Here is an 18,597-nt window from a genome sequence, read left to right on the forward strand (position 1 = left end):
GTTTTCTTAGGGGCAATTCATAGACTGGGAAGCCCCAAACCAGTTAAAAGACAAAGTACTAAGGGCTACACAATAATAAAGATACTTAGGCTTAACTCTTTCTTCTAAGCCTTGGACACTCAACTGGAACCTACAGGTTCATTGAAGGCAGTCGCAAAGTAAATCCAAATTAGTTATCTGAGAAGGTAACAGATTATCATCATTACATCTCATCTTTAGCCAGCAGACTTTATAGGATTCAGGGTTGGGGTTGGGGACAAAAGTATTTATCCTCAAATTTCATCTCCCCCATCTGGCCAGGTGGTCAGCCACATTTCATAGACTTGTGGTATGTCAGCTCCTCTCCTTATCATCCCTTGCACCCCTGTTTCTGATCTCTTGCTTTGGGGCTCAAGCACTTCTTGAAATGTTTAGTCTAGTTAGTATCTGCTGTTATCAACCTTGTACTCTTTCAGCAGCATCTGGACCAGGGTGGAATTGGTTAAGATGAAGTTACAGTACAGTAAGAAGTATCCTCATCCAATATGGTTGCCTTCTTATTAAAAAAAAAAAAAAAAAAAAAAAAAACACCATGTGAAGGGCAGTGCCTGACACAAACATAGAACATCTGACTATGGATTAGAAGAATACCACAGACACATAGAGAGAAGATAGATGAAAGGATGTGGGTGGAAATTGGCCATCTGGAAGCCATGGGGAGAGGCTTAGAAAAACCAGCCTTTCTGACACCTTCATCTTCAACTTTTAAAACCTTCCTATTACCCAACTGTAAATGGCAAACAATAGGCTCACATGCCTGAGAGTACATGCTGTACAATATCTGAGTGATAGACAACTTTGACATCGTCTCTGAATTTGGTATTAGAGTCTCAGAAACATACGCAGTTTCTGACTGCAGGGCTAGAATCTTGGAGACATATATACCTTCTGAGTTCAGCCTCTAAGACTTGGAGAGACATGTGGCTTCTAACTTGAGTGAGACCCTGTCTCTCTCTCAGGCCTTGTCTAATTCTAGTGTTATAGGAATGAGATGTCTTGAAGACCATTGCAAAAAGACTTCTTTGCTTAAGTTCATCTTGGAAATTACAATTTGTTTGTTTGTATTTTATTTATTTTGGTAGCACTAGAAATGTCACATCTCTTAGGATTTAAATTACTACATGAAAAGATGGAGGCATTTGGATTCTATTGAGACCCATGAAGGCAAAGGCACTCCTTATTAAAAGATGAGAATTTAAGTTATATTTGTAGCTCTAGGCAGAGACCTGGCATTTAAGTTACCCAAAACATTATACACTATTGATTTTTATAATTTTTTTTTTTTTACTTTAGTTGTACTTTCTTTATTACCTGACTAGGAATTTAACTCATAGGGAAGTTGGTCTATCTAAAGACATGTTAAAGAGAGGAGGACTAATTAGGTTTTTAATGAAATGAAAACAACAACAAAAATAAGACATAACAATGCTGAAGAGATGGCTCAGCTGTTGGTACTTTTCCAGAAGGGTGAAGTTTGGTCTTCATCATTCATATGCCAGCATGCATTCATCTGCATTTCCAGCTCTAGGGCATCTGATGCTCTCTTCTGGTATCTGAGAACACCAGACATATGGCATAATACATACATACACATATATATATACATACATACATACATACATACATACATACATACATACTACATACCAGCAACCCCACCCCCTCACACATAATGGTAAATACAATTTTAAGACTATATTTAAAAACTGTTTTATCTTGAGCCAGGCAGTGGTGGCATAGGCCTTTAATTCCAGCACTTTGGGAGGCAGAGTCAGGCAGATCTCTGAGTTTGAGGCCAATCTGGTCAACAAAGGGAGATCCAGGACAGTCAATGCACAGAAAAACCTTGTATCAAAAACAACAAACAAATACAATGAAGACAACAACAACAACAACAACAAATAAACAAACAAAGGATAATTTGGGTTGGAATGTTTCTGGGAAATTTACATTGTTAACTGGAAAATCACCAACTTGTCACCAACTTGATACTGAAGTTGAACATTTACTCAAAATTATGTTGTTCCCATGAGTCAGAAAGAGCACAGCAGCTTGGTCAAGGTATTTTTTTTTTTTTGTGATTTTTTAATATCACATTATAATTGTTATAATTATTTTTTGTATTTCTACTTGCTAAGACAAAGACTGTATTAACACTCAAAACAGAACTAGTGGGTAATGTCTAGCTACTCACTCTCCCCAACTTTAGATTTTTGACACTCAAAGTAACTAGACAGAGAACGTTATTCATTCTGAAATAGAATGGAAATTCCAGATATGTGTCCTCTTCTGTAAGCTCTGGAACAGACCTTTGGATTGACCACATGGAAATGACCCTCACTAAAAACCAAGAGCAAAACTATCTGGGACAGATCGTAGGAGCTTCTGATATGTCCCATAACTCTCCATTGTCATTCTTTTTTCCCCAGAGCTTTGTGATTATAACGGAGTTTCTGAGTCTATAGAGTAGCAGAGCCCATGTGGTATTTTTTAATGCTTACGAGTATCTCTAGAAATAAGTTTGGTCTGAGGATGCAGCAATTTAATGCTTCATCTATGAAGCCTAAGGAAGAAATGGAGGAATAAATAAGATGACAATTAGTTCACATTGAATTATTTGCAAACCAGAACCTTTCAAATCTTTTAATCCCACTTCTACCAGTGTTCTATGAGGCATTACCTTGATGCTTATTTATCTAAACAGGAAGGCAGCTCTTATTGTGAGTCTACAACACTCCCCTCAGCTACTCTGCTGATACTTTGGTGGCCCTCAAATTACCACGCTGTCTGCAATTATACTTCAACAATTGTTAATCCCTGGGACTTGAAGAGAGGATCCCTTCCTGGCGTTAGTTACAGTCCTAAGTAGCAGTGATCAAGCTGATCCCAGGGAGTTACACAGAGTTTCTGCAAACCACGGGTACAAACACCCACTGTCATACCCTGAGTGACAGAGCAGGCAAAAGGAAACAGATTTCTGGTAAAACTGAATCCAGGATGTTCATACAGGATGTTCATATAATGTATAACTCTACATTCCCCAGAGGAGACTTAGCAAGCCTGAGTCAAGTTGGACTTGAGTAGAGAATGATTGTAGCATCTCATCCCATGCCTACCACAATCTCTCCATTTGTGTGGCTATTGCTAAATGGTATACTTTTCCTCTATGATCTCAATACCAACATGGACCCTTAGGCCATGTGCTATATTCTTTTAGGGTGCATGGTCATCCTTTGGAGGCTGGCGCTTAAGCCGCTGCGCCACCGCTTGTTCACTAGGCTTTTGTTTCTCAATACAAAGTTCACACCAAGTATTATCATAATCTTGCAATACTATGTCTCTGGAGTCAGCTTTAAGCACCATCTCAGTGTTAAAGAAAGGGATTGCACAGTACACAACTCGTGAAGAGATACCATCGCCTCTGGCACTTGCCCACTCTGAATAATAACTTCCCATCTTTCAAAGAACTCACAGAAATTGTGCTTAGACATTGACCACACTTCACTCTGCCTTGTCACTCTACTAGCCAATGTCCCTGATGCATGTCTATCTCCTGTGTGAGTCTATGTAAAATGTTCATCAACCATTTCTTATCATGGTGCAAAACTATTTCCAGTAATTATTTGCTTGTTATCTTTCTAAAAGTTTCACTTTCCTTCAGTCGCTCCACTCCTTTTCTTGCTCACTCCTTTCCAATTTTGCAAGCTTGATTGTGTTCTCTATTATTATTATTATTATTTTTATAAACCTTAGTCACCTTTAGATCTTTGTTGTAGCTGCCTTACTCCATCAATTACATTAAATTTCTAGTTCTTCTAACAGGTGATCAGCACTGGTTCCTAGCCAGCTAAAGACAGATTCTCAAGTAGTCCCCGAGCCTGATGAAAGATCCTTCCTCACCACAGAGTAGTGAATGTTATCAGATTTATCAGTAGCTAGTCCTCATGCAGCATGACCATAGTAAAACCTTTTTTTTTAAAGAATGTGAACATTTTCTGATCTTTTCGTAGTACAACCATAGAAAGCTAATTTCATTAGTATAGAAAATTCTGCTTTCACTAACTGACCCTGTGAAGCCCATTTATCCACATGTGTACAGGGAAGCATCACCTATGGGTCAGGAGAGGATTTGCTACTCTACTTTCGTGATCACTCACTAGAGATCTGCATTGCAAATCACACTTCTCAAAGATACCTTCAACTCAATTCCTATTCTGAACTTTACGCTGAGGTGGAGAGGAGATAGAACATTCACAAATATCTGCTTGTATCCAATGTTTATCAATTCTACTAACAAGAAAGTCAAAGCTCCATGAGTTTAGACTAATCTTCAGTCATAAACATGGGCATGGTCCAATTAAGACTCAGTGTCATGCATTTCTGTTTTCAAACTCCTTCCTTCAAAGCTGCACTGGTTTCATGCCCATGGTCCATTCATTGGAGATAGTAGATATATGATTAAGAAAGATTCTAATTTCCACCTGTCAGAATGGCTAAGATTAATAACATAAGTGACAGTTTATGTAAGTAAAGATGTGGAATAGTGGGAACACTCCTCCATTGCTTGTGTGAGTGTAGACTTGCACTATGAAGATCAGTGTGGTGGCTCTTTGGGAAGACAGGAATCAATCTATCTCAAAATCCAGCTATATCATTTTTGGGCATATACTCAAAAGACATTTATCCAAACATGTCCATTACTGTTCTATTCATAATACTCAGAAATTGGAAACAATGTAGTTGTCCCTTAACTAAAGAATGGATTTTTTTTTTAATGTGATATACTTAAACAGTGGAGTATTATACAACTGTTGAAGGGATGTGGGGAGAGGGGGGAAAAGGGGAAGAGGAGAGGAAGGAGATGCTGAGAGGGAAGAGAAGTGAAACTGTAGGTCAAGATGTAGTATATGAGAGAAGAATAAAAAATAAAAAAGAAAAAAAAGATAAAACACTAAAAAAAGAAAGAAATGATATTAGGAAATGTACAGACAAATGGATAGAACTAGATAAAATCATCCTCACTGAGATAACTCAGATATGCAAAGATAAATATACTTATATGTCTTTGTTACATATTAAGTAAATGATAAACTGATGCCTTGTGTCTACTTCTTCTTGGGGTAGCCAGGCTTGACTAGAGTGAGGGAAGCTTAGCTGGACATGGGTGGAAGCAGTTCAGGATCTTGGATGGTGATGAGTGCACAGGCAAAGAACACAGCCAGAAACAGTTTTGGAGAACTAATTTGGTTTATTGTGTATGGTGTGGGTGTTTATGCCCCTGAGGAAGTGGCCAGGATCTCTGGATGAGGTTAGTGTGGACATGTACCCTTGGTTAGGGCAGGGGGGTGGGTAGAAGATGTTTCATCTGCATACACAGAGGCTATAGGGTGTATGTGTGTATGGGATTTAGGGTCCATTTCACAAGATGAAGGCCATATTTGACACTGCTTGGGTGACCAAAAACCCAAGACTAGATAGCCCAGAAACATAAAATAAAACCAAATACTACTGGTTTTAATAACAAGAATGTAAGTAGTGATAATATGACTCCTAATAGTCTGCCTTATTTAGCCATTATTAGAGAAGTTTCCTCAGGCAACAGATTGGAACAATTGCAGAGACCTACACCCAAACATTACACACACACACACACACACACACATACACACACACACACACACACACAGAGAGAGAGAGAGAGAGAGAGAGAGAGAACAGACAGACAGACAGACAGACAGACACACACACACACACATACACATACACATGCATGGGGGGGGGTAGAGTTTGGAACACATAGCTTTAAATGTGATGTCTCCTCCAAATTTTTCTCTTTAAGCTCAGGTAACTCTACAAAAAAAGAGGTAGAAAGAGTGTAAGAGCCAGAAGAAATATAACACACCATAAGAACATGAACAAAGCTCGTATGAATTCAGAGAGACTGGGGCACCAAGCACAGGGCTTGTATAGGTCTTCACCAGGTTCTCTGCATGTATACTATAGATTTCAGTTTAGTGATCTTGTAAGACTCTCAATTGTATGAACAAGTATGTCTCTGGTTCTAATGCCTTGTTTGGGGCTTTTTTTTTTTTCTTCTGTTGGCTTGCTTTGTCTTTGACGTGATGGTTTTCATTTTATCTTAGTGTATTTTATTTTGTTAAAAAATGAATGCTATATTTAATAAAGCTCTTCAATCTTAGCATGCATTGGACAAAACCACCCATCACCCAGAATCAGTGATCCTCCAAGTCCTATTCAGCACACTGGTCTTCCAAATGGAGCAGAGAAATGTTTCATCCTCTCTGCTTCATGAGTGTGGACTCCCAGATGAACCACTTTTCATTACTGGTGTCCATCTTCATGGCTTCCCAAGTCCCCATGTGCACATATAAACTGCCTTCTAAGCAGGAATGTTTCCAAGGTCTCATAGGCAAGTTAGTGAAGGCAGAAACATGTGCTAAGAATAAAGATCCCAAGTGGAATAATGAGCTTGGAGAATGTTCAGAGCACAGCCCCACTGAGCAGGAGAGGATGTCTCTTTCTGTCCCACATGGTTAGTGGGTCTTGTCTGGCCTTTGGGGGATAATTCTCAAATCAAGCTAAAGAGGATCAGGGAAGTGTTTGGAACAGAGTGCCAGCTGAAATTACATCTCATTCCCATTAAAGATTATCCTTCTGAGTACGATGCCTAAATCTTCTCATTTTGTATGGAAGAACAGTTGATATACCCAGAAGAGTATTTTGGTCACAGGCTGGGGTGAACAGGATCAGGTCAAGGGGCTATGTTAAAAAAAAAATCTTCTCATATGAAAGGAGAACACAAGCTAGGAGACAAAAATATAAAACTAGGCCAGAAGGCCATGAAATGTATAATAATGGGCATACACAAAACCAGAGTAAAGACAAAGGCCTGAAATGTGAAGTGAGTAAAAGTTAGCATGTTTCAATGAAAGAGATATTGTGTGGGTTGGGGACACAGGAACTCTGTAGAAATGCAGGGACTTCTGAATAGACACAAGACATTCTGTGTACTCAACCCAATGTGATGAAAGCTGCAAGGGCAGTGTATAAGTGTGTGTGTGTGTGTGTGTGTGTCTGTGTGTGTGTGTGTGTGTTCGTGTTTGTGTGTTTGTGTGTGTTTGTTTCTGAATGCATGTACACACATGTGCATGTTGCTCATGTTTGTGTGTATACATGTGTGTATACATGGGAGTGTGGATGTGAATTGATATTTATGATTCCTTAATTTTGTGTATAAGTGTGAATGTGCATCTGAGAATAAGTAAGTTTGAGTGTGTTTGGGTATGTGCATAAATATGTGTCTCTATGTGTCTGATTCAGTGTATGAATGTACCCACAAGGCAAGGAGGAGTATACATAGTGTGCAAGGAGACGTGTGGAGGGTGGTCTGAATTATAGAGAAGGTTTGTGGGTTGCTGTCATTTTAGAATAATTTAAGACTGTTTACAGGCCTACCCATTTATGGCACCTATGACCCACAATTGTGACCAGCATTGCAAGATACATACAAAGGTACAATAAGTGGCCCTCATATACTGGTGGTAACCAACAGCTGTCTAATTGAATTTAAGACCTATTCAACAGTGTGGAAATCATGCCTAAGACTAAACACGTAGATAACTTCCTGGAGCTAGTAAAGTCATGAACTACTGACACTTTGCTAGAAAAGCAAAATTCTTAACAATGCTTCAGTTATATCATTATGCCCACAGATAAAAATATGTTACCAGTTGTTGAAAAGAGCTTCTCTTTACAGCAAATAGTGACCATCACAAAAAATCCACAAATGAGGGCTGGAGAGATGTCTCAACAGTTAAGCGCATTCATTGGATGCTCTTCCAGAGGTCCTGAGTTCAATTCCCAGTAACCATATGATGACTCATAAACATCTGTAATGGGATCCGATGCCATTGTGGTATATCTGAAAACAGTTACAGTGTACCCATATATGTAAAATAAATAAATAAATAAATAAATAAACAAATCATTTTTAAAACCACAAATGAATACAACACAGATATCAATGGGTTGTTGGGAACCCATTCATCCTCAACAAATAGACCTGCAGCATAGCTCCTGCATCTATGGCTCAGGAGACATTGTGGAAAAGGGGCTAGAAAGATTGTGAGAACTAGAATTACCAGGAAGTCTGTGAGTCTTTTATAGAATATCAGTCTCTTATAGAAATGGCTGCATAAACAAGACGGAAACAATGGCACTATCGATAGACAAGTAACATGAAAGGAGAAAAGTCTCAAGTGGTTCTACTGCTCAACAACAAGCTATAGGCAGCTAATGACTGCTAAGAGAGGGAGAATTTGACTTTGCCAGAGATGAGTCCTCTAATTGATTATCCAATACAAAGTGGTCAACCCAGAAACCATATGCATACATGCATACTTACAACAAAAACAAATTAACTTGGACATATAGTGTGTGTGTGTGTGTGTATGTGTAAAATAGTATAATTATTTAAAAAAGGAGGCTATCAATTTGAGTGTGAGGGGTCATAGAAAGAATTGGAGGGAGGAGACTTGGGAGAGGCTGGATATGTAGGGTAAAATATCCAAGCCCACTTCTGGGTTTGAAAACCTACCCAAACCCACAAATCCCTGAGCTTGAAATCTGACCTACCAATCCATGAGTTTGAAATCCTACCAATCTTTGGACTTGGCTTGAGATATCACCAAATCTTACCCTGGAAAACTCCACCCCCAAGAAGTCCTTTATAAGCTTTCCTCCTACTCAGTTCCCTGCTGCTTCTCACCTGAGCAGAGGTAGCCATCCTCTTGTGCCTTTCCCAATAAAGCTCTTGTGTGAGGTTTGTGGGTACTGTAACTTTGGTATTCCTTGGCTCCAGACTTCCAGGAAGCCTTTACCTTCAAAGCCTTAATACTTACAGAAAAAAGAAAAGGGAAAGCAGAAGTGGTATAATTAAAAAAAGACAGTCCATCTTTGATTTGAAAATTAAGTTGGTAAAAAGTTACCTGCTATACCTGTGATTGCATACAATTTTACCTGCCTCCTTATCAAAATTAGAAATTTGTACTGGCAATATGACATTAAAATTGTGATAGGTACTATCTAATTCTTTCTGGCTCCTGCTCCAAAGAGATTCCAACATCCCACTACTTAAACTCATATATTTAGTCTCACCCTGGATCAAGGCTGATCGGCATGACTTGTAAACTATGACAGATGGGATGGGTTGTAAAATTCCCCGGGACTATTCTACAAAATGTGTGGTAGAATCCACCTCTGCCTTGTGTCACTGGCTCTAGTGAAGCTAGCTGCTTTGTAGATAAGACATATAAAAAGGGCTAAAGTCCCGTCTGCATGATATATTAGTGTCACAAATGTTTTCAGAGTAACAAACCATCCCCTGATTGCACTTAAGGCCTATTACATTGAGATAGAATTCATTTTCATGCTGCCTCTCCGGTGGCCAAGACACAGAGACCAGTAAGTCATGGACCTAGGAAAAAAAATCAATTATTATTCTTAAGCTAAAGGAATATAGCAATAAACTCATACTGACATTCTGCTATACTCATAGATCTGTGACTCACTCATCAGCATCAGAGAAACTGTCTTGTAGTTGATGGGAAAGAACATAGAGAAAAACAACTGGACAATGTGCAGTGAGTAAGAGACTTTGGAACACTCAGTGCTAAATGGGATATCTTCATCAAATCAGTCTCCTCCGTGCTCAGGGAGCTTTCTCAGGAAGAGGAGAAAGAAAGATTGTTAGAGTCAGAGGAAATGGAAGACATCAAGGACACAGTGTCTTCCAGACACATCTAGATTGATGTACACATGCAGCAAACACAGGGCCTGCAAAAGGTCAGGCTAGATGGGGTTACAGTGATGAGATTGGGAAGTAAACACAAGCTTTCATCCCTAATCATGAAGCTATCTCTAATTGGCATCTTCCAGCAAAGAAAAAAATTAGTTTTTTTTTGTTGTTGTTGTTGTTGTTTTTTTTTTTTTTTTTTTTTAATGGAGACTCACTGGGTATACTCAGCACACTTAGGAGTACACCTCATTCCTACCGATAGATTAAAAGACACACTCATACAGATATAAGAGGCACAGAGAGCACCAAATAGACAAGACCAGGAAAGAAAATTCCCATAGCTTATCATAGTTAAAATACTAAGAGTACAGAACAAAAAAAAAGTTTATTAAAATGTTCAAGAGAAAACACACAAGTCACATATAAAAGAAAGCCCAGCAGAATAACAACTGATTTCACAATGGAAACTTGAAAGTCAGGAGGGCCAGAAGCAATGAATTCTAAGTCCTAAAAGACCATGACTGAAAACCTAGATTAGTATATAAGGCAAAACTATTTGCCAAAGTTGAAGGAGAAAGAAAAACTTCCCATGATATAAACAGCCTAATTTCTATATAACCAATGACCACGCCCCCTCCAATACAAGAAGCCATATATTGGTCTGAAGAGAAGAATGAGTATAGCCAAGAGATTGTAGAAGGAAAACAAATAAAGCCATAATTACTGAAACATAAAGTTACCATGACACAAACAAAAACATCAAAAGTCAACAACGCAATGGCTGCAATAAACACACTCTCTTCAATAGTAACTGTAAATATTAATGGCCTCAATTCTACAAACACATGATACAAACTTGTTAAATGGATCAAGAAACAAAATATGTTCATTGGTCTTTTTCAAAAAAACATATTTTAGTGTCAAAGATAGGAACTTCCTTAAAGTAAACAAGATGAGACAGGCAGTGGTGGTGTACACCTTTAATCCCAACACTTAGAGGCAGAGGCAGGTGGACCTCTGTGAGTTTGAGACCAGCCTAGTCTATATAACTTGTTCTAGGAAAGCCAAGGATACACAATGAAACCCTATGTTGAAAAATAAAAATAAAAATAAAAATAAAAATGATAAGAAAATACTACGACAATAAATTGGAACCAGTAAGAAAATTGGCCTTGTTATTTTAATATCTGATAAAATATACTTCAAACTAAAAGTAAATTAAAGAGAAAAAGAAGGATATGTCATACTACTAAAGGAAACATTTAACCAAGAAGATATTATTGTCTTAAACATACATGCACCAAACTCTGGGATAAACAATTTCACAAAAAGCATATTAATGAAATTAAAGATATAGATTAACATCAACAAAATAATAGTAGGTGATTTCAGTAATCCACTTTCTCCAATAGACATTTTTATGAACAAAATGAGCAAAAAACATAATTAAATGACAATATATATCAACAAAGGACCTAACCTCTTGTAGTTGTTTGAATATGCTTGACACAGAGTGTGACATTATTAGGAGGCATGACCTTGTTGGAATACATGTGGCCTTGTTGGAGGAAGTGTGTCACTGTAGGGGTTAGCTTTGTGGTCCTCCTTCTAGCTGCTTGGAGACAGCCTTTTCCTGGTTCCATTCAAAACAAGATGTAGAACTTTCAGCTCCTCCAATAACATGCCTTCCTGGATCATGCCATGCTTCCTGTTCTGGTGATAATGGACTGAACCTCTGAACCTAGAAGCTAGCTCAAATTAAATGTTGTTCTTTATAAGAATTATCTTGGTCATGGTGTCTCTTCATAGCAATGGAAACTCTAAGATACACATCTACAGAGTATTCTTTTTATACACCAAAGAGTATACATTCTATTCAGCAGGACATAGAAGCTCCTCTAAAATAAAACACCTACTAAGACACATATCTTAAGAAATTCATACAATTCATTGTATTATAATTGAATAAAATGCAATAAAACTTAGTGTACAGCAACCATTTTTTTATTAAGTACACAAACACATGGAAATTAAACAACTCATTTCTGAGTGGGAAAGGGTCAAAAAAGAAATCAAGAAAGAAATAAAATAGTTTCTTGTAACCAAATTAAAATGAAAAACACAATACAACAACATCCCTGGGACATAGTAAAAGCATTTCTATAGAATAAATTTATATATTTATATGCCTAAATTAAAAACTCAGGAAGGTAACAAATAAATTACTTATTAATCTAATTCAAAAATCTGAAAAAACAAGAGCAAACAAACTATAAAGTCAGTTAATGAAATTAAAAAATAATAAAAGACAGATTATAAATTAATGAAATGGAAACATTAACAAAAAACACAAAGAATCAATAAATTTAAGAGTTGGTTCTTTGTGAAGATAAACAAGGTCACCAGACCCTTGGCCCAACCGTTGTGTCTCTAAGGGAGCCTACTTAAAATAGAAGGTAATCAACTCAAAATAGCTACAGGAAGTTCCTGAAACTGAACAGATTCTCCAGATCTCTTCCTCCCCAAGACTAAATAAACAGGAAAGATGTCTGAGAATTACTCTCAGACAAACCAAACTGCAAAGTAAACTATGAGAAGAAAAAAAAAAAAAAAAACCTGCCTCGAAGAGGTTTAGACCAAGTAAGTCAATTAAGAAGAATACAACCTGTTAAACTGCCTTCTGCTTGTACAATGTGCTCCAAGATCCTACCTTTTGTGAACAGTCACCCCTACTGGGGGTATGCCTTGGTGATACAACCATCCAAAGATGCTCCAGTAAGGAACCCATCATTCATAATCTTGTTAATGATGCCAGTGAAACTCATTGGTTCACCGAATTGGACTTAGTGGTATCTATACTTTGGTCTGTCATGGGCTCCTTATCTGGGGAGAGTAAACCAAGATTAAACCAAAAAGTCAACAGTCTACAGAGAACCATAACAAATTAGAAACAACAAGAAATACTAAGAATAGAAGAAACAATCTTCCCCAATGGAAGAGCCCCTAAATTGATTATCCAGTATGAAATTGTCAGTCCTGAAATTATAAGTCATGCATATACACAAACATACACATACACACAGAGAGAAAGAGAAGGTGTAGTACATGGAAACAATTAGAGAGCAAAGGGGAAAGGGGAAAATGATGAAATTGTATTTTAATTTCAAAAAGTAAACAAAAATAGTTTTAAAAGAGACTAAAATTTGTGAGTAAAATCTGTGAATTGGTCAGGCAGTGGTGGTGCACGCCTTTAATCCCAGCACTTGAGAGGCAGAGGCAGGCGGATTTCTGAGTTTGAGGCCAGCCTGGTCTACAGAGTGAGTTCCAGGACAGCCAGGGTTACACAGAAAAACCCTGTCTCAAAAAAAACCAAAAAAAAAAAAAAAAAAAAAAAAAAATAAATAAATAAAAAAAAAAAAATCTGTGAATTGTAAGCCAGTTTCACAGAGAATAACAGTAAGAATATTTAGTTGTGTAAGGAAGGGTAAATACACCCAAGTAGTCACAGGAAATAAGCAACTCCAGAACAATTCATTCAAAAGGTAAGAAAACACCATAAAACAATATAATGACAGAAACTATATGTACTGTTCAGTATTAACTTCTAATATTAATGAGCTCAATTCTCCAATGAAGGGACACAAGAATAGCATATTGGATTAGAAAACAAGATCAACTTTCTGCTGCCTCAATAAAACATAGCTTAATTATATAGATAGGGTTTTACTGCTGTAAACAGATATCAAGACAAACTCAATGATTTTAAAGGACACCATTTAATTTGGATTGACTTTCAGGTTCAGAAGTTAAGTCCATTATCATCAAGGTGAGAGCATGGCAGTGTCTAGGCAGACACAGGGTTGGAGGAGCTGAGAGTTCCACCTCTTATTCAGAAGGGAACTAGGAAAAGACTGGCTCCCATGTGGATAGGAGGATGGCCTCATTGTCCATCCCTGTAGTGACAGACTTCCTTTGACAAGGCCACACCTACTCCAACAAGGCCAGACCTCCTAATAATGCCACTCCCTGGACCAACCATATTTAAACCACCACAATTATCATTAACAATAAGCATGGTCTTAGCATAAAAAGATGGGAAAAGGTATTGTAAGCAAAAGAGATCAAGAAACAAGCAGATGTAGCTATTTTAATATCTTACAAAGTAGATTTCAAACCAAAGCTAGTCAGAAGAGACACTTTTTACTTATTGAAGGTAATTTCACCAAAGGGATATTATAATTCTAAACATATGTGTACCATACTCAGGGACAACTAATTTCATAAAAGAAATACTATTAAATCTAAAAGCACAGACAACCACAATACAGTGATAGTGTGTAACTTCAATATCCCATTCTTACCGCTAGACAGGTAACCTAGACAAAAACTAAACAGAGAAACTCTGAAGTTAAATGACACCAGTAGTCAAGTGGATCTAGCAGACATCTACAGAACATTCCACCCAAATGCTAAAGAATATACATTTCTTTTTAGCAAACCTTGAAACTTTCTCCAAAATAGAACACATATTAGGATACAAAGAAACTTGTACAACCACTCTGGAAATCAATCTGGAAGTTTCTCAGAAAATTTGGAATAGTTCTACTTCAGGACCCAGCTATACTGAGGAGTCTGGGCAGCTAGCCTCCACACTTCTGCCACACACAAAGCTTTCTCTTGCCTCAGCACTCCCTTGCCACTCACAAAGTTTACCCTCACCCCCTAGCTCTTTCCCACAGCCTAACCTTTCAAAGGAGGCACAGCCTGGCACAGCCTGGCACAGCCTGGCTATCCCCATTCCAATGGCACTCCTAAATGAAAACCCATTCCCGGAACAGAACGGCAAATGCCAGCTTGAGAACAGATAAACAGTCACAGCTCCTAGCTCCCATGTCGCTGAGGCTTGTACCTTCTTTGATGGATAGCTCAGCACTCTCCAGTGCAGGTGGCCCCTGTCCCTGGGAAAAACACAGGACCAAACATCCTCAAGGAGATAAGTGTGATAATTTAGGGCAATCAAGTGTTCCCAGACAGCTGTGGTCAGTTTGAAAAAACACTAGTCCCTGATAGCATCATGAAGGCCAAAAGAGCTTCCCTCCCCAGTTGTGCGATTCCACCCACTGCCTAAACAAATGGTATTGTGTTTGAAAGATGACTTTCCTTATCATTCTCCTTGTCATGTAACCCTGAAACCACAGAATTTGCCTGTGTATACATGCCCTGTGCCCCTAGACATGGGGTTGCAATCCTACCCTGTGCACTGGGAACAGATTGCAATCCGAATCAGGTTCACATTTTTAATAGACTCCTTTTGTCTCACTACATCGTGTTGGCAATTCTTTGAGCTCTTCTGGGGAATCCTGAGATCTGGGCATAACAATACCACTCATGGGCATATACCCAAAAGATACACCACTAGTACCACAAGGGAACTTGCTCAACTATCTTCATAGCAGCTTTATTTGTGATATCTAGAAACTAGAAACAACCTAGATGTCCCTCAGTTGAAGAATGGATAGAGAAAATGTTGTACATCTATACAATAGAATACTATATAGCTATTAAAATTAAAAAAAAACATGAATTTGCAGGCAAATGGATAGAACTTGAGAATATTATCCTGAGTGATATAACACAAACCCAGAAAGACACATATGGTATGTACTCACTTATGAGTGGACCATAGCTATTAAGTAGAGGATACATCTATACAATAGATAGTAATTTTAGCCTGATTAACATGCTAAAATTCACAGATCCCTCCAAAAAATGGATTCTAAGAGGGCCCAAGGGAGGATGTGTAAAACTCACTCAGAAGTAGAAACAAAATAGTCATCAGCGGTGGATGGTGAGAGGGAACAGTGTGGGAAGAGGGATGAGAACAGGCCTAGGGATGGCAATCAGGTATGTATGTGTGTGTGTGGGGGGGGTTACATATGTCTGGGACTAAGAATGGAATTCAGTTGGGTGCATCTCTGGGACTAGCTGGAGAGGCTATGGAACTCTATAGATGGGTGACCCTAGCTGAGATTCAAAATAGTGGGGGAAATTAAAACTGAAGTGGCCACATCCTATAGCTACTCAGGACTTCCAGTGGAAGTAGGGGAACATCAATTCCCCCACAAAATCTTGAACCCAAAAATTGTCCTGCCTACAAGATGTGCAGAGATATAGATGGAACAGAGACTAATAGAACAAGCAAGCAATGACTGTCACAAGTTGAGACCCATCGCATGGGAGACAGCCAACCACTGACAATATTAATGATACTTTGCTAGGACTACAGACAGGAATCTATCATAACTGCCTCCTGAGATGCTCTATCCAGCAACTGATAGAAACAAATGCAGTGACCCACAGCCAAACATGTAGAAGAGCTCAGGGAGCCTTGTAGAAGAATTAGGATAGAATCAAGTTAGCTGGAGAAGTCAAAGACAAATGAAAACCCACAGAGTCAATTAACCAACTACCACCAACCAAAGATCATGCAGGCCCTAGACCTAGGCCCCCTACACATTTGTAGCAGATGTGCAGCTTGGTCTTCATGTGAGTCCTCTTATGATTGGAATGGAGGCTGTCTCTGACTCTGTGACCTGCCATTAAATCTCCTTCCCCTACCTAGACTACTTGGTTGGGCCTCAGTGGGAGAGGATGTGCTTAGTTCTGCTGTGACTAGATATCCCAGGGTAGGGTGGTACCCAAAGCCAGCTTCCTCTTCTCTGAGGAGAAGGGGAGAGAGTAATGGCAGAGATTTGTAAGAACAAGACTAGGAAGAGAGGAGGGAGGGGGCTGTAATTGTGATGTAAGATGAATTAAAAAAAGTAAATTATGGAAAGAAAAAAAAACTATACACAACAGTGTGCATTTGCAGTTCCACCACACCATATAGAACAGCCAAATTGGTTAGCTTCAGGTTCCATAAGAGACAGAAAATATCTCAAAAGTAATAAGGTGGAGGGTGATTGAACCAGAAACCTGGTATCAATCTTTAACCTGAATATATATATATATATATATATATATATATATATATATATATATGTTATATATTTATTATTATATATTTATACATTTGTTATATATTTATCATTACATATATATGTGTGTGTATGTATATATATATATACACATATATAGTGTAAGTGTAAGTTGCTCTGATGGGAATAACAGTTGGGAACCAAGGAATACCACAGAATCACACCATGCAACAAATCTCACACAAGAGATTTAGTGAGAAAGATACAAGAGGGTAGTTGCTTCTACTTCAGAGAAGCAGCAAAGAACTAAGTAGAAGGCAGGCTTTACATAGTTTTCCTGTGGAGTTTTCTAGGGCAATCTCCGGTTGGTGGGATTTTGTGGCTTGGTCTTCAGACAAGTTCAGGGTCTGGTGGGATTCTGTGGCCTGACCTTCGCGGAAGCTCAGGAATTGGTGGGATTTTGAGGTTAGTGATTGACTGGTTTTCAAAACATGGAAAGTAAGCTCAGGCTTTTTACCCTATACATGGGTTCCCAACTCATAAAATTTTATTTCATATCTTGATGCTTCTTCAATACTACTATCTTTCTTTTTGGTCAGTGTTTTATTGCTATGAAAAGACACCATGACTATGGCAACTCTTTAAAAGCATTTAATTGGGGCTTGCTGATAGTTTCACAAGTTTAGTCCAATACCAGTGGCAGAAGGGACAGAAGCATACAGGCTGACAGGGTGCTAGAGAAGGAGTCAAGAGATCTACATCCAGATCTGCAGGTAGCAGGAAGTAAGAGACACTGGGCTAAGCTTGAACATTAGAAACTCTAAAAGGCCACCTCCTGTGACACACTTCTACCAATAAAGCCATATATCCTAGTTCCTGTCAAGTAGTGCCACTCCCTGATGACCAAACAATTTAAATATTGGGCCATTCCAGTTGTTACCAGTATACATCTACTGAGCACTCTCTGCCCTCATCAGTGATTGGCCAAGAAAAGTCACTATTGTCCTGGCTTTCTGTTTTCTTCCTGACTTTTCAGTTTCAGCTCAGTGACTGGCTGTTCCAGGAACTAACATACAAAATTATTTATTTGCTTCTTTGGTAAAATCATGTAAGTGTCAGCTTTTCATACTGTAAGTAGTTTCTTGCCTGATCCATGTGTACATCCTCTTGGAATGTGTATGACAATTTTGTGCCTTGACGAATATGATTTTCTTATCTGGTACTCACCTTGTCTTCCTCAACCTCCATGTATCAAGGCTTTGAGAAGTTTTGTGGCTGTGTTCATAGGGCATTGAAAAGTAAGAAATTATAACACTGGACACATTATATGAAACTCCTCTGTTAATACACATAAACTATATACTACCAAACACCACTTTTCAAACACCATAAGGAAGAATGATTACTGCTAAGAAAGTCATGACTGTAGCAGCACCTAATGAGACAAAAATCTAGGCCTTTTCAATCTTGGGAATGTTCAGGGCATGTATTTGTATGGTGGCCCCAATTGCTTCCTACATATATATGGGGCCATGCAATGTACAGAAATTAAGAGAGAGTCCTCAGATCTTCAAGGTTGGTAGAGATGAGCTCATAGAAATCTCTGCTGAGAACAGAGTTCTCAACAGAAAACCATGACATTGAAGGGTCTGCTGCATGTTCATGCCTTACCATTTCCTGGAAAGTAGATCTCAGTGGGGAATGTTTGCCACTGACATTTGTATCTATCTATTCCCACATAGTTTGTTTCTGTAGCCCCAGGTT

General features: G+C 38.4%; 1 long non-coding RNA gene across 1 annotated transcript; it reads right to left on the reverse strand.

Annotated features, from left to right (window-relative positions):
* Positions 1 to 5,787: 5,787 nt before the first annotated feature.
* On the reverse strand, positions 5,788 to 9,551 carry LOC143442929 (uncharacterized). The gene is made up of 3 exons (XR_013111560.1): positions 8,828 to 9,551; positions 7,788 to 7,981; positions 5,788 to 5,889 (listed from the first exon to the last, which is right to left on the reverse strand). It is a non-coding gene; the product is annotated as an uncharacterized LOC143442929 (long non-coding RNA).
* Between the last annotated feature and the right edge of the window lie 9,046 nt (positions 9,552 to 18,597).

This window comes from Arvicanthis niloticus, chromosome 1 (genome assembly GCF_011762505.2).
Source record: "Arvicanthis niloticus isolate mArvNil1 chromosome 1, mArvNil1.pat.X, whole genome shotgun sequence".
Taxonomy (NCBI): domain Eukaryota; kingdom Metazoa; phylum Chordata; class Mammalia; order Rodentia; family Muridae; genus Arvicanthis; species Arvicanthis niloticus.